At 42.3% G+C, this 17,289-nt stretch overlaps 1 protein-coding gene across 4 annotated transcripts in view; it reads right to left on the bottom strand.

Annotated features, from left to right (window-relative positions):
• NR1H4 (nuclear receptor subfamily 1 group H member 4) overlaps positions 1-17,289 on the bottom strand; it is an 80,588-nt gene that overhangs the window by 21,890 nt on the left and 41,409 nt on the right. The gene's annotated exons all lie outside the window — the stretch shown is intronic.

Genomic DNA, 17,289 nt, shown 5'->3' with positions numbered 1-17,289 from the left:
CCATAGTTCCTGGCTCTTCCATGGTGAATCAAGAAAGAATTGTGGGAGGCAGGGGAGGAAGTGACAGGAAAGTGCTTACTTGCCTGGTGTTGTCAGAAGCTGGTTTCTACCTAGCGAATTTCTGAAATTGACTCTTTATCCCATGGGTCATGTTATTTTGAGAACTCCTCCCCTCTCCTTGATGAGGGCAAATATGTCTCTCTTCTAGCCCATGGCTTGTATCTCCCTCTGCTTCTAAGAATTTGGCAATTCTCCTCCATTCTCTTTCTTCTGAGGTCCCTCCATGTGGCGCTTTTAGCATGGACTTAACTCCATGTCATTTTCTCTGTTCCAACAAACTCAGAGAAAGTTTCTCCCACCTATCTATGAGCAGTCAGCTACCTGCCCTCTTGACCTTTCAACTTCTCAGGTGAAAGTCAGACATCAATCTCTGGTGTCCCTCAGCTGTGGGGAATATTTTTCAGTCTCCTCAAGTGATCCTGTTGACCACCCTTCCACTGGGCACAGGGCAGCAGGGCCTCCTTGGTGCACAGACCTTATCTGGGGAAGAGGGATATCTTTTCCTAATTCCCATGAAAGCTCCATACTTTTTCCACTGGTGTTGAGTGTTTGGGTGTCTCCTGTGGAGGTATTTGTCAGCAGTGGCCTGCCACTAGGGCAGGGCTTCTGGATGCAGGAGACCTGGGTATGGCATAAACCCTCTTGGAAGAGATTGCCATTAACCCCACCACAGAGCTGCCAAAACTCACATAGGACTGGGGAAACAGACTCTTCAAGGGCACAAATAAAACCTTGTGTGCATCAGGACCCAGGAGGAAAGAGGTGTGACCCCACAAGAGACTGACCCAGACTTGCCCATGAGTGTCCAGGAGTCTGGCAGAGGTGTGGGTCAGCAGTGACCTGCTGCAGGGTTGGGGGCACTGAGTGCAGCAGTGTGTGCATGAGAACTTTTGAAGGAGGTGCTATTATCGTCATTCAGTTCAGTTCAGTTGCTCACTCGAGTCCAACTCTTTGCAACCCCACCGACTGCGGCATGCCAGGCTTCCCTGTCCTTCACCAACTCCCGGACTTTACTCAAACTCATGTCCACTGAGTTGGTGATGCCATCCAACCAACTCATCCTATATCATCCCCTTCTCCTCCCCCCTTCAATCTTTCCCAGCATCAGGGTTTTTCCAAATCAGTTCTTCGCATCAAGTGGCCAAAGTATTGGAGTTTCAGCTTCAGCATCAGTCCTTCCAATGAATATTCAGGACAGATTTCCCCTGGGATGGACTGGTTGGATCTCCTTGCAGTCCAAGGGACTCTCAAGAGTCTCCTCCAACACCACAGTTCAACAGCATCAATTCTTCGACTCTCAGCTTTCTTCACAATCCAGCTCCCACATCCATACATGCTGACTGGGAAAACCATAGCTTTGACTAGACAGAGTTTTGTTGGCAAAGTAGTGTCTTTGCTTTTTAATATACTGTCTAGGTTGGTCATAACTTTTCTTTCAAGGAGTAAGCGTCTTTTAATTTCATGGTTGCAGTCAGCATCTGCAGTGATTTTGGAGCCGCAAAAATAAAGTGTGCCACTGTTTCCCCATTTATTTGCCTGGAAGTGATGGGACTGGATGCCATGACCTTAGTTTTCTGAATGTTGAGTTTTAAGCCAACTTATTCATCCTCCTCTTTTACTTTCATTAAGAGGCTCTTTAGTTCTTCTTTACTTTCTGCCATAAGAGTGGAGTCATCTGTATATCTGAGGTTGCTTATATTTCACCTGGCAGTCTTGATTCCAGCCTGTGCTTCATCCAGCCCAGTGTTTCTCTTGATGTACTGTACATATAAGTTAAATAAGCTGGGTGACAACATACAGCCTTGACATACTCCTTTTCCTATTTGGAACTAGTCTGTTGTTCCATGTCCAGTTCTAACTGTTGCTTCCTGACCTGCATACAGATTTCTCAAGAGGCAGGTCAGGTGGTCTGGTATTCCCATCTCTTTCAGAATTTTCCACAGTTTGAGGTGATCCACACAGTCAAAGGCTCTGGCATAGTCAATAATGCAGAAATAGATGTTTTTCTGGAACTCCCTTGCTTTTTCCATGATCCAGCAAATGTTGGCAATTTGATCTCTGGTTCCTCTGCCTTTTATAAAACAAACTTGAACATCTGGAAGTTCATGGTTCACGTATTATTGAAGCTTGGCTTGGAGAATTTTGAGCATTATCTTACTAGCGTGTGAGATGAGTACAATTGTGTGTTAGTTTGAGCATTCTTTGCCATTGCCTTTCATTGGGATTTGAAGGAAAACTGGCCTTTTCCTGTCCTGTGGCCACTGCTGAGGTTCCCAAATTTGCTGGCATATTGAGTGCACCACTTTCACAGAATCATCTTTTAGGATTTGAAATAGCTCAACTGGATTTCCATCACCTCCACTAGCTTTGTTCATAATAATGCTTTCTAAGGCCCCCTTGACTTCACATTCCAAGATATCTGGCTCTAGGTAAGTGATCACACCATTGTGATTATCTGGGTCATTAAGATCTTTTTTGTATAGTTCTTCTGTATATTGTTGCTACCTCTTCTTACTATCTTCTGCTTCTGTTAGGTCCATACAATTTCTGTCCTTTATTGTGCCCATTTTTGTATGAAATGTTCCTTTAGTATGTCTGTTTTTCTTGAGGAGATCTCTAGTCTTTCCCATTCTGTTGTTTTCCTCTATTTCTTTGCATTGATCACTGAGGAAGGCTTTCTTATCTCTCCTTGCTATTCTTTGGAACTCTGCATCAAATGGATACATCCTTCCTTTTCTCCTTTGCTTTTCACTTCTCTTCGTTTCACAGCCATTTGTAAGTCCTCCTCAGACAGCCATTTTATGTTTTTGCATTTCTTTTTCTTGGAGATGGTCTTGATCTCTGTCTCCTGTACAGTGTCATGAACCTCCGTCCATAGTTCATCAGGCACTCCGTCTATCAGATCTAGTCCCTTAAATCTATTTCTCACTTCCACTAAATAATAATAAGGGATTTGATTTAGGTCATACCTGAATGGTCTAGTGGTTTTCCCTACTTTCTTCAATTTAAGTCTGAATTTTGCAATAAGGAGTTCATGATCTGATTCTAATTCAGCACCTACTGACCTGAGGAGTTCATCTTTCAGTGTCCTATCCTTTTGCTTTTTTTCATACTGTTATGGGGTTCTCAAGGGAAGAATACTGAAGTGATTTGCCATTCCCTTCTCCAGTGGACCACATTTTGTCAGAAGTCTCCAGCAAGACCCATCCATCTTGGGTGGCCCTACATGGCATGGCTCATAGTTTCACTGAGTTAGACAAGGCTGTGGTTCATGTGATTAGATTGGCTAGTTTTCTATGATTGTGGCTTTCAGTCTGTCTGCCCTCTGATGGAGAAGGATAACAGTTTGACTTTTGAAGGATAGTTTGGACTCAGGTCTGACAGAATGTGGTCCACTGGAGAAGGGAATGGCAAACCACTTCAGTATTCTTGCCTTGAGAACCCCATGAACAGTATGAAAAGGCAAAATGATAGGATACTGAAAGAGGAACTCCCCAGGTCAGTAAGTGCCCAATATGCTACTGGAGATCAGTGGAGAAATAACTCCAGAAAGAATGAAGGGATGGAGCCAAAGTAAAAACAACAACCAGTTGTGGATATGACTGGTGATAGAAGCAAGGTCCGATGCTGTATAGAGCAATATTGCATAGGAACCTGGAATGTTAGGTCCATGAATCAAGGCAAATTGGAAGTGATCAAACAGGAGATGGTAAGAGTGAACATCGACATTCTAGGAATCACCGAACTAAAATGGATTGCAATGGGTAAATTTAACTCAGATGACCATTGTATCTACTACTGCGGGCAGCAATCCCTTAGAAGAAATGGAGTAGCCATCATGGTCAAGAAAAGAGTCCAAAATGCAGGACTTGGATGCAATCTCAAAAATGACAGAATGATCTCTGTTCATTTCAAGGCAAACCATTCAATATCATGGTTATCCAAGCCTATGCCCCAACTAGTAACACTGAAGAAGCTGAAGTTGAACAGTTCTATGAAGACCTACAAGACCTTCTAGAACAAACATCCAAAAAAAATGTCATTTTCATTATATGGGACTGGAATGCAAAAGTGGAAGTCAAGAAACACCTGGAGTAACAGGCAAATTTGGCCTTGGAATGTGGAATGAAGCAGGGCAAAGGCTAATAGAGTTTTGCCAAGAAAATGCACTGGTCATAGCAAACACCCTCTTCCAACAATGCAAGAGAATACTCTACACATGGACATCACCAGATGGTCAACACCGAAATCAGACTGATTATATTTCTTGCAGCCAAACATGGAGAAGCTCTATACAGTCAGCAAAAACAAGACTGGGAGCTGACTGTGGCTCAGATCATGAACTCCTTATTGTCAAATTCAGACTTAAACTGAAGAAAGTAGGGAAAACCACTAAACCATTCAGGTATGACCTAAATCAAATTCCTTATGATTATACAGTGGAAGTGAGAAATAGATTTAAGGGACTAGATCGGATAGACAGAGTGCCTGATGAACTATGGACGGAGGTTCATGATGCTGTACAGGAGACAGAGATCAAGACCATCCCCGTGGAAAAGAAATGCAAAAAAGCAAAATGGCTGTCTGAGGAGGCCTTACAAATAGCTGTGAAAAAAGAGAAGTGAAAAGCAAAGGAGAAAAGGAAGGATATACCCATTTGATGCAGAGTTCCAGAGGAGAGATAAGAAAGCCTTCTACAGTGATCAATGCAAAGAAATAGAGGAAAACAACAGAATGGGAAAGACTAGAGATCTCTTCAAGAAAATTAGAGATACCAAGGGAACATTTCATGCAAAGATGGACTCGATAAAGGACAGAAATTGTATGGACCTAACAGAAGCAGAAGATAGTAAGAAGAGGTGGCAAGAATAGACAGAAGAACTACACAAAAAAGAGCTTCATGACCCAGATAATAACGATGGTGTGATCACTCATCTAGAGCCAGACATCCTGGAATGTGAAGTCAAGTGGGCCTTAGAAAGCATCACTATGAACAAAGCTGGTGGAGGTGATGGAATTCCGGTGGAGCTATTTCAAATGCTGAAAGATGATGCTGTGAAAGTGCTGCACTCAATATGCCAGCAAATTTGGAAAACTCAGCAGTGGCCACAGGACTGGAAAAGGTCAGTTTTCATTCCAATCCCAAAGAAAGGCAATTGCAAAGAATGCTCAAACTACGGCACAATTGCACTCATCTCACACGCTAGTAAAGAAATGCTCAAAATTCTCCAAGCCTGGCTTCAGCAATATGTGAACCGTGAACTTGCAGATGTTCAAGCTGGTTTTAGAAGAGGCAGAGGAACCAGAGATCAAATTGCCAACATCCGCTGGATCATGGAAAAAGCAAGAGAGTTCCAGAAAAGCATCTATTTCTGCTTTATTGGCTATGCCAAAGCCTTTGACTCTGTGGATCACAATAAACTGTGGAAAATTCTGAAAGAGATGGGAACACCAGACCACCTGACCTGCCTCTTGAGAAACCTGTATGCAGGTCAGGAAGCAACAGTTAGAACTGGACATGGAACAACAGACTGGTTCCAAATAGGAAAAGGAGTACGTCAAGGCTATATATTGTCACCCTGCTTATTTAACTTCTATGCAGAGTACATAATGAGAAACGCTGGACTGGAAGAAGCACAAGCTGGAATCAAGATTGCTGGGAGAAATGTCAATAACCTCAGATATGCAGATGACACCACCCTTATGGCACAAAGTGAAGAGGAACTAAAAAGTCTCTTGATGAAAGTGAAAGAGGAGAGTGAAAAAGTTGGCTTAAAGCTCAACACTCAGAAAACGAAGATCATGGCATCTGGTCCCATCACTTCATGGCAAATAGATGGGGAAACAGTGGAAACAGTGTCAGACTTGATTTTTTTGGGCTCCCAAATCACTGCAGATGGTGACTGCAGCCAGGAAACTAAAAAGCGCTTACTCCTTGGAAGAAAAGTTATGACCAACCTAGATAGCATATTAAAAAGCAGACACATGACTTTGCCAACAAAGGTCCATCTAGTCAAGGCTATGGTTTTTCCTGTGGTCATGTATGGATGTGAGAGTTGGACTGTGAAGAAAGCTGAGTGCTGAAGAATTGATGCTTTTGAACTGTGGTGTTGGAGAAGACTCTTGAGAGTCCCTTGGACTGCAAGGAGATCCAACCAGAACATCCTAAAGGAGATCAGTCCTGGGTGTTCATTGGAAGGACTGATGTGAAGCTGAAACTCCAATACTTTGGGCACCTCATGCGAAGAGTTGACTCACTGGGAAAGACCCTGATTCTAGGAATGATTGAAGGTGGGAGGAGAAGGGGTAGATAGAGGATGAGATGTTTGGATGGCATCATTGACTCGATGGACATGAGTTTGATTAAGCTCCGGAATTTGGTGATAGACAGGCAAGCCTGGTGTGCTGCAGTCTATGGGGTTGCAAAGAGTCAGACCCGACTGAACAACTGAATTGAACTGAACTGAACTTCCACTGGTGGCCCCTAGGGGAAGACAGCTGCACCCCACACCTCTGCAATGGGGATGTGGGATTCCCAGCACACTAGTCACATTTCCTAAAACTTTAAAGATCCCTCTGTAAATTCCTCCTCACTTCAAACCTTCAAATTGGGCATGATATTTATCTAGTCTTTAACGACCCACCACAAGATGGGCTTGCTTAGAATTATAGCATCTATTGTCTTCTTGCCTCTGTCAAAACTGAGACAGCTGTGTCCTTCTATTTTAACAGCCTATTGGAATAATAGCTGACATTTACCAAACACCCACTGGCTTTTGTTTTAACCACTTCACTTGCATTGTTTATTTAGTCTTTATATCAATTTTATTATGAAGATAATATTATGTGTCCCCATATTACAGATGAAGAAGAAAGGTACATAGAGGTTAAGTACTTTGGTCATGAGCACATTGTTAATAGGTGGACTAGAAAGTTCAGATCCAGGCAGTCATGTACCAAACCCCACACTCTTAACCACGAGGTTATAATTGTCCCTCTCACATCAGAAGAGAATCACTTAATATTAACTCCCTACTATCTGCAAGCTTCATCAAAGAATGCAAGAGCTACACCAAGATGAAGAAAACATTCCTGTCCTCAGAGCTTCCAACTTAGTGGCAAGACAAAGAAGTAAAATCACAGTATAATGCAGTGTAGAGTAATAGGAGAGCTAATTAAGTAATAAATTACTGTAATGTAGATGAAAAAGCGATCATTCCATGGCCATACTAAATTCTTGTGAAGGATATGCCACATTAAAGGGGAGACAGCAGTTCCATCATAGACTTAGAGAATTGCACATTTGTTATTACAATTTCCCAAGCAGAAGGCAATAAAAATTGTTCTAGTAAGATAAGTATATGAAGCTTTCCCATCACTGAGAAGTCTAGTGTCATGAGGAAAGGCATTATATGGGCTGGGAATGAAAGAAAGTGAAAGTGAAGTTGCTCAGCCATGTCCAACTCTTTGTGACCCCGTGGACTATAGCCTACCAGGCTCCTCCGTCCATGGGACCCTGATTAATTCCAAGTAGCGGAAGTCACTTGGAATGATTCAGGGCCATTCTGAGCCCGTATGTCTTTTCCTCAAGACACTAGACTTGACCTGGGTTCAATCCTTGCAGGGGTTGGGAAGATCCCCTGGGGGAGGGCATGGCAACCCACTCCAGTATTCTTGCCTGGAGAATCCCCATGGACAGAGGAGCCTGGCAGGCTACTCTCCACTGGGTCACAAAGAGTCAGACACGACTGAGCAACTAAGCACAGGGGAGGTCACAGAACTCACGATGGAATTAGAATTTGAGCTGGACATCAGAGAACAAGTAGAATTTTGAAACATGGACTTTGAAGGAGGAAGGAAAGACTGGGAAAGGAGCAAAGGCATGGAGTTATGGAAATTCCAAAGAAGGGTAGATAATCCATCTTGATGGGAGGGTAGAGTGTGGGGAGAATTAGTGGGAACTGGATGAGGGCATGTGGTAGGACAGAATATGGTTAAATGAACTTGAGCTCCAAGCAAAGAAGCTGAAATACCTTTAAAGGGTTTTGGCAGGGCAGGGTCTAACCTAATCTATATGTTGGGAAGATGCCTTGGAGCAAGATCAAGGTGGGACAGGGAGACTGGAGACAAGAGGCTGTTATGGCCAGAGAGGGATGGATGCCTGACTAAGAGGTAGGGAAAATAGGGAGGAGGAAACAAGGACATTCAGGCCTGGATAACTAACTCAATATGAAAACAGGCTGAAAAAAAAAAAAAGTCATAAACTTGCTTATAAATTTGTCAGCTAGTGTAACTCTCAGTAGGAAAGATACTACCATTTTCCTAAATGTCAAATCTAACCACATGAAGTCTAAAAAAAGTCTGTTGATATTGGGAGTGCAAATACCAGATCATGCATTTCAGAAGAAACTATAGACAAAAAAAAAAGAATTTTTTTTCCTGGTACCAAATGATTGAACTCAGTGACCACTTTAGCCTACCTGAGTTAATATTTCCACTTATTCTCAGCCTCTCCCAAGGATGATTCCCTCTAACATCATGATCAATACTGATAGTTCAATAATTAACAGAAATAAAATTCCTTATTCCAAGATGAGTCAAAGGACAATTCTGGAGGGTTTTTTTTTTTTTAAATTCTGTTAATACTGCGTTAATACTGAGAAGGAAATCATTATCATCTCAATAGCTGAATTAGTTAGCTTTCACTCTGAGGTGGCAACACAATACTATCATTATATCACTTAAATAAGGCTACCTATACGGTATTTATACTTATGCAAATCCATCCATACACATACCTCTGCCTCTATTTAGTGCATATTCAACAATGCCCATATCAAAAAAGTCATTTGAAAATGAATAGAAAGAAATATTCTCTGAGGAACAGAGGTTCCCTGGTAGACAGGGCTGGCATTGCCATCTGAGGAGTATGTTGCACTAGGAGGGTTCCGGGGCAGGGGGCAGGGGGCAGGTGAATAGCTATGGTAAAACGGACCCCTCAATTATGCAGAACACTGGACATCCTGCTTTTTTGTTTGGGGCTTCCCTGGGCATCTGTCTGCAATGCAGGAGATCTGGGCTCGATCCCTGGTTGGGAAGATCCTTTGGAGAAGGGAATGGCAACCCACACAAATATTCTTGCCTGGAGAATTCCATGGACAGAGGAGCCTGGCAGGCTACAATCCATGGGGTCGCAAAGAGTCAGACACACTGAGCAATCAGTATTTTCATTTTCACATACAGACAGAACCCATATACTCCCAACTCATACATACATGCATGCCTATACAAACACACATGCACATACTGGACTCCAGGGACTGACAGTAAGCCACCCATTAATTTGAAATCAATAAATGTTGGTTGATGTTTAAACCTTTAAGGCTTTTTTTTCCTTGTTTTTGACCAAGGCCCAAGGCATGCAGAATCTTTGTTCCTTGAACACAGCTCAAACTCAAGCCCACTGCAGTAGAAGCAAGGATTCTTAACCACTAGACCACCAGGTAAGTCCTCCCCTGGCTTTTTCAGTTCAGTTCAGTCATGTCCAACTCTTTGCAACCCCATGGACTGCAGCACACAAGGATTCCCTGTCCATCACTACATCCTGGAGCTTAATCAAACTCATGTCCATTGAGTTGGTGATGCCATCCAACCATCTCATCCTCTGTCATCCCCTTCTCCTCCCGCTTTCAATCTTTCCCAGCATCAGGGGCTTTCCCAGTGAGTCAGTTCTTGGCATCAGGTGGCCAAAGTATTGGAGTTTCAGCTTCAACATCAGTCTTTCCAATGAATATTCAGAGATGATTTTTAGGATTGATTGGTTGGATCTCCTTGCAGTCCAAGGGACTCTCAAGAGTCTTCGCCAACACCACAGCTCAAAAGCATCAATTCTTTGGCACTCAGCTTTCCTTACAGTCCAACTCTCACATCCATACATGACTACTGGAGAAAACACAGCTTTGACTAGAAGGACCTTTGTTGGCAAAGCAATGTCTCTGCTTTTCAGTATGCTGTCTAGGTTGGTCATAGCTTTTCTTCTAAGGAGCAAGTGTCTTATAATTTCATGGCTGTATTCACCATCTGCAGTGATTTTGGAGCCCAAAAAACTAAAGTCTCTCACTGTTTCCACTGTTCCCAAATTTATTTGTCATGAAGTGATAGGACTGGATGCCATGATCTTAGTTTTCTGAATATTGAGTTTTAAGCCCAATTTTTCACTCTCCTCTTTCACTTTCATCAAGAGGCTCTTTAGTTATTCTATTTCTGCCATAAGGGTGGTGTCATCTGCATATCTGAGATTACTGATATTTCTCCTGGCAATCCTGATTCCAGCTTGTGCTTCATCCAGCCCAGCATTTCACATGATGTACTCTGCATATAAGTTAAATATGCAGGGTGACAATATGCCTTGACATACTCCTTTCCCAATTTGCAACCAGTCTGTTGTTCCATGTCCAGTTCTGTTGCTTCTTGTCCTGCATACAGATTTCTCAGAAGGCAGGTCAGGTGGTCTGGTATTCCCATCTCTTTCAGAATTTTCCACAGTTTTTGTGATCCACACAGTCTAAGGCTTTGGCATAGTCAATAAAGCAGAAGTAGATGATTTTCTGGAACTCTATTGCTTTTTTGATGATCCAACAGATGTTGGCAATTTGATCTCTGGTTCCTCTGCCTTCTCTAAATATAGCTTGAACATCTGGGGGAAGTTCATAGTTCACGTACTATTGAATCCTGGCTTGGAGAATTTTGAGCATTACTTTGCTAGCGTGTGAATTAAGTGCAATTGTGCGGAATTTTGAACATTCTATGGCATTGCCTTTCTTTGGGATTGGAATGAAAACTGACCTTTTCTTGTCCTGTGAGCACTGCTGAGTTTTCCAAATTTGCATACTGAGTGCAGCACTTTCACAGCATCATCTTTTAGGATTTGAAATTGCTCAACTGGAATCCCATCACCTCCACTAGCTTTGTTCGTAGTGATGCTTCCTAAGGCCCTTGACCTAGGAAGACTTGACTTCTCATTCCAGGATGTCTGGCTCTAGGTGAGTGATCACACCATTATGGTTATCTGGGTCATGAAGATCTTTTTTGTATAGTTCTTCTGTGTATTGTTGCCACCTCTTCTTACTATCTTCTGCTTCTGTTAAGTCCATACAATTTCTGTCCTTTATTGTGCCCATCTTTGCATAAAATGTTCTCTTGGTATCTCTATTTTTCTTGAAGAGATCTCTAGTCTTTCCCATTCTATTGTTCTCCTCTATTTCTTTGCACTGATCAATGAGGAAGGCTTTCTTATCTCTCCTTGATATTCTCTGGAGCTCTGCATTCAAATGGGTATATCTTTCCTTTTCTCCTTTGCCTTTCACTTCTCTTCTTTTCTCAGCTATTTGTAAGGCCTCCTCAGACAACCATTTTGCCTTTTTGCATTTCTTTTTCTTGGGGATGGTCTTGATCACTACCTCCTGTTCAGTGTCTCAAACCTCCATCCATAGTTCTTCAGGCACTCTGTCTATAAGATCTAATCCCTTGAATCTATTTGTCACTTCGACTTATAATCGTAGGGGATTTTTAAACAGCAACAAACACATGGCTTTTTATACAGCAACAAACACATAGGACTAACCAATTAGTTACCTAACTTCCAACATGGCCTAAATAGAGTCAGCGTTTTTGCCTCAGCAGACTGTAGCATAAAAAGGACTCTACCACCCACTTTATAGGGGCTTCCCTAGTAGTTCAGACAGTAAAGAATCTGCCTGCAATGCAGGAGAGCCAGGTTTGATTCCTGGGTTGGGAAGATCCACTGGAGGAGGGAATGGCAACCCACTGCAATATTCTTGCCTGGAGAATTCTATGAACAGACCATGGGGTTGCAAAGAGTCAGACATGACTGAAAGACTAACACTCACTTATACATGACTTATTTTGTATCAGACACTTTAAAACATTTTGCATATGGTGTTTCACTCAACATTCATAACAATCCTATGAGGTAGACTTATTCTTATCTCCCTCTTACAGATAAGGGGACTGAGTTACACAGAAATTAAGTAATTTGCTCAAGGTCCCACAGATAGTAAATAGTAGAGCTCAGATTTGAACCCTGATAGGCTCATTTCATGCAAAGATGGGCTCGATAAAGGACAGAAATTGTATGGACCTAACAGAAGCAGAAAATATTAAGAAGTGGTGGCAAGAATACACAGGACAACTGTACATAAAAGAGCTTCATGACCCAGATAATCATGATGGTGTGATCACTCATCTAGAGCCAGACATCCTGGAATGTGAAGTCAAGTGGGCCTTAGAAAGCATCACTATGAACAAAGCTGGTGGAGGTGATGGAATTCCGGTGGAGCTATTTCAAATCCTGAAAGATGATGCTGTGAAAGTGCTGCACTCAATATGCCAGCAAATTTGGAAAACTCAGCAGTGGCCACAGGACTGGAAAAGGTCAGTTTTCATTCCAGTCCCAAAGAAAGGCAATGCCAAAGAATGCTCAAACTACCACACAATTGCACTCATACGCTAGTAAAGTAATTGCTCAAGATTCTCCAAGCCAGGCTTCAGCAATATGTGAACCACAAACTTCCAGATGTTCAAGCTGGTTTTAGAAAAGGCAGAGGAACCAGAGATCAAATTGCCAACATCCGCTGGATCGTGGAAAAAGGAAGAGAGTTCCAGAAAAAATCTATTTCTGCTTTATTGACTATGCCAAAGCCTTTGACTGTGTGGATCACAATAAATTGTGGAAAATTCTGAAAGAGATGGGAATACCAGACCACCTGACCTGCCTCTTGAGAAACTTGTATGCAGGTGAGGAAGCAACAGTTAGAGCTGGACATGGAACAACAGACTGGTTCCAAATAGGAAAAGGAGTACGTCAAGGCTGTATATTGTCACCCTGCTTATTTAACTTCTATGCAGAGTACATCATAAGAAACGCTGGGCTGGAAGAAACACAAGCTGGAATCAAGATTGACGGGAGAAATATCAATCACCTCAGATATGCAGATGACACCACCCTTATGGCAGAAAGTGAAGAGGAACTCAAAAGCCTCTTGATGAAAGTGAAAGAGGAGAGTGAAAAAGTTGGCTTAAAGCTCAACATTCAGAAAACGAAGACCATGGCATCTGGTCCCATCACTTCATGGCAAATAGATGGGGAAACAGTGGAAACAGAATCAGACTTTATTTTTTGGGCTCCAAAATCACTGCAGATGGTGATTTCAGCCAGGAAATTAAAAAACGCTTACTCCTTGGAAGAAAACTTATGACCAAACTAGATAGCATATTAAAAATCAGAGACATGACTTTGCCAACAAATGTCTGTCTAGTCAAGGCTATGATTTTTCCTGTGGTGATGTATGGATATGAGAGTTGGACTGTGAAGAAAGCTGAGCACCAAAGAATTGATGCTTTTGAACTGTGGTGTTGGAGAAGACTCTTGAGAGTCCTTTGGACTGCAAGGAGATCCAACCAGAACATCCTAAAGATCAGCCTTGGGTGTTCATTGGAAGGACTGATGTTGAAGCTGAAACTCCAGTACTTTGGCCACCTCATGTGAAGAGCTGACTCATTGGAAAGGACCCTGATGCTGGGAGGGATTGAGGGCAGGAGGAGAAGGGTACGACAGAGGATGAGATGGCTGGATGGCATCACCGACTCTATGGACATGAGTTTGAGTGAACTCCGGGAGTTGGTGATGGACAGGGAAGCCTGGCAGGCTGTGATTCATGGGGTTGCAAAGAGTTGGACGTGACTGAGTGACTGAACTGAACTGACTGAGGCTCAGTTCGAATGTCTATGCACATAACCACTATATCATGCTTTCCTTCTGGTAAGATTGCATTCCTAAAAATTATCTTTTGACATTAATGTCCCCACATCCCTAATTCCTATGAAATGCTCTACAGTTTCATCCCTATTTCCCAAACTTTTTCGTGGACATTTCCCTGGTGGTCCAGTGGCTAATACTCCCCACTCCGAATGCAGGAGACCTGGATTTGATCCCTGGTCAGGAAGCTAGCTCCCACATGCTGCAACTAAGAGTTCACACACCACAACTAAAGATCCTGCAAGCTGCAGCTAAGACCCAGCAGAGCTAAATAAATAAATAGATATTTAAAACCAAAAACCAAAACTTCTTCAGAAACATCCTATTCTCCCTCTCCCATCTCAGCTGTCTTTTCCACAGCTGCAACGGAGTACAAACTAGAAAGAATTGCTGCCAATACTAACCCAGGTAAACTTGGTTTCCATCGCATAATTTCTTAGACTTCAGGATCTCAGGTCTTCTCTTTGAGTTGCTTGCTGAAAATTTTAGAACTCAACAACAGACTCCTGATCACCTAGCAGGTGACTGTTTTAGGTCACTGTTTTTGAAAAAGCAAACTCTCAAACTCTTGAATTACAGTTGATGAAAATTAGTCTTAACTATTTAGTTAATGCTAATGCCTTCTCTGGTGGCTCAGTGGTAAAAATCCGCCTGCCAGTGCAGGAGGCGCGGTTCAATTCCTGAGTTGGGAAGATCCCCTGGAGAAGGAAATGGCAACCCACTCCAGTATTCTTGCGTGGGAAATCCCATGGACAGAGGAGCTTGGTGGGGCAAGAGGAGTCCATGGGGTGGCAAGAGAGTCAGACACGACTTAGTGACTAAACAACAACGTTTTTTTAAGTCCCCCTCCCCCTTATCTCTTAGGGAGCCACAGAAATATGTCGATGTGGTTTTTCAACACTTTTATCACTACCATTTCTCTTTTTAATTAATTAATAAATCTATTTATTGGCTCACTGGGTCTTCATTGCTGCAAGCAGGGGCTATAGTCGTGGTGTACAGACTTCTCTTTGCCATGGCTTCTCCTGTTGCAGAGTATGGGCTCCAGAGCACGTGGGCTTTCAGTAACTGCCATACATGAGCTCGGTAGTTGTGGCGCATGGGCTTAGTTGCCCAGCTGCATGTGCAATCTTCCTGGACCAGGGATCAAACTCATGTCCCCAGCACTGGCAGGCAGATTCTTAACCACCAGGGAAGTCCACTACAATTTGTAATAATCTTTTTACCTTAAATACGTTTAAAAAGATCTGACTTTGAATTATCTTTGGAAGTTGCCTAATGTCACTCCAAAGTAGACGAATCTGCAGACAACTAAGTAGTCAAAGGGCATTCATCATACTTCTATACTCCCTCTGGGGAAAAAAAATGCCATGAAATAGGAGAAAAATTCAATAAAATATCATAGTTTATAAAAATATTTGAATACAACATCATTAGTGCATCAGAAATGTTGATGAACCTCAGAAAGACAGAAGTCAGAGTAAATTTATGAAGAAACATGACCATGGGGCAGAAGAGCTCAGGAGTAGTAGCAATGGGGAAGTTCCAAGTTCAGATACAGGTAGATGCAGAGAGGGCCCTGAAGCATTGATGAGGAGCACTGGGTTAAGCCAGGGGTTGGCTAACTACAGCTTAAAGGATCAGTTTAGCTTCCTATTTCTGTATGGCCCACAACCTGAGAATGATCTTTACACATTTTAATGGTTGAAAGAAATCAAAAGAAGAGTATTTGTAGTATGTAAAAAGTACATGACATTTAAATGTCAGCATCCATAAATAAAGTTTTATTGGAACAAAACCATAATCATTCATTTACATATCTACTTCTGCACTACAATGACAGAGCCAAGAGTTGTGACAGAGACCTTAATACCTGCAAAGCCTAAAATACTAACTTTCTGCCTCTTTACATACAGAAAAAGTTTGCCAGCCCCTATGCTAAGCCAGGGATAGCAGTAGTACTTGCATGCAGTTTCAAGCATCGAATCGGGTCACTGAGGGAGGGCAAGGAGGAACAAGGAATCCTTATGCCCAGATGACAAGGACCGGAACATTCCATCTAACAGCAAATCTTGTCCTCCCTCCTGACAGGGAAAAGCAGCCCACAGAAACACAAAGAGCATCCTTTGAGAGGTGGGCAAGGAATCTCCTTGTCTACTCAATGAGATTACTCTTGTTTCTAGTCATTTGGAAATTGTCTTTGCACAATTAAGTGCTTCCTCTCTCTTGAGTCAATGAAGAGAGACAGAGAACATAAATTATTATTATCAGAAAAAAGAGGGCCATCCTAATAGTTTTATGTAACTTCAATGTGCCAGGAAGAAACACACAACATTTTAATAGCTTTATTTATTCCTGACGACACATCTGGAGTGGGGTCCTCCATCCTGCAGGCAATCCTGTCATGTCCCTAGTCAGCATCCTCTCCTCTCCTAGACTTTGTTACAACCTTTCCTTTTCAATCTCTCAACACCATGTCCATACTTCTGACTCTCAGCTAATGACTGAGCTTCTTATTTGACTGACAAAATTGAACCTTTCAGAAGAGAATTTCCACGTGTACCAACCTGTCTGTATTTGTACTACATAATCTGCCTTTCTTCCTTTTTCTAAAGATGGACCAGTCCTCTTCTAAACCAAACCCATCCTAAAATAAAAGCCTCCCTTAGCCCCCATCCTTCCATTCATTGCCCTGCTTCTCTGCTCCTCTTTATGACAAGACTTCTTTAACGAGTAGTCCACAGTGGCTGTCTCTACTTGATCTCCCTTTTCTCTTAAACCCATGCCCATCAGACTTTACCCCACCACAGCTGAAAAGGATCCTCCACTTGATTCAGTTCGCAGTGCTCATCTTGACTGAACCACCATCAGTCATGTGCTTGATACAAACAGTTATGTGCTTCCTCTCTCTTGAGTAAATCAAGATAGAGAGAAGACACTAATTACTATCAGGAAAAAAAAAATAGAGGGCCATTAGTGCTAATCCCATGGATATTAAGAGCATAAAAAGAAATATTATCTTAAAAATTATATGTGCCTTCTCTACATGTCTAATTCTGTGTTTGTAAGGAGGGAAGATAGCTCTGTGGAAACAGAGACTATCCAAATAACCAAAAAACAAAACGCAAAACACACACACACAAAAACAAAACCACAAGTGGTTATCAGTGTTTGCCTCTGGGAAGCAGGAGTTGAGGTGGAAATGGTTGGGCAGGGGCTTTTCTACCATTTGACTTTTGAAAAACGTGTGCTCATTTCTTTGCACAAATGTCTCAGTGCCTGAAGGAACTGAAAGCAAAAATCACTGACACCCTCACCCCTACTGGGTATCTCTGGGAGAATGAGGGTAAGTATAATGTCACTCTGCAGGAGTTTGCCTAGCAGGTCTTTAA

Source organism: Ovis canadensis, chromosome 3 (genome assembly GCF_042477335.2).
Source record: "Ovis canadensis isolate MfBH-ARS-UI-01 breed Bighorn chromosome 3, ARS-UI_OviCan_v2, whole genome shotgun sequence".
Lineage (NCBI taxonomy): Eukaryota > Metazoa > Chordata > Mammalia > Artiodactyla > Bovidae > Ovis > Ovis canadensis.
Note: the sequence above shows the minus strand (reverse complement) of the source record. Positions and strands in the feature narration are given on the sequence as shown.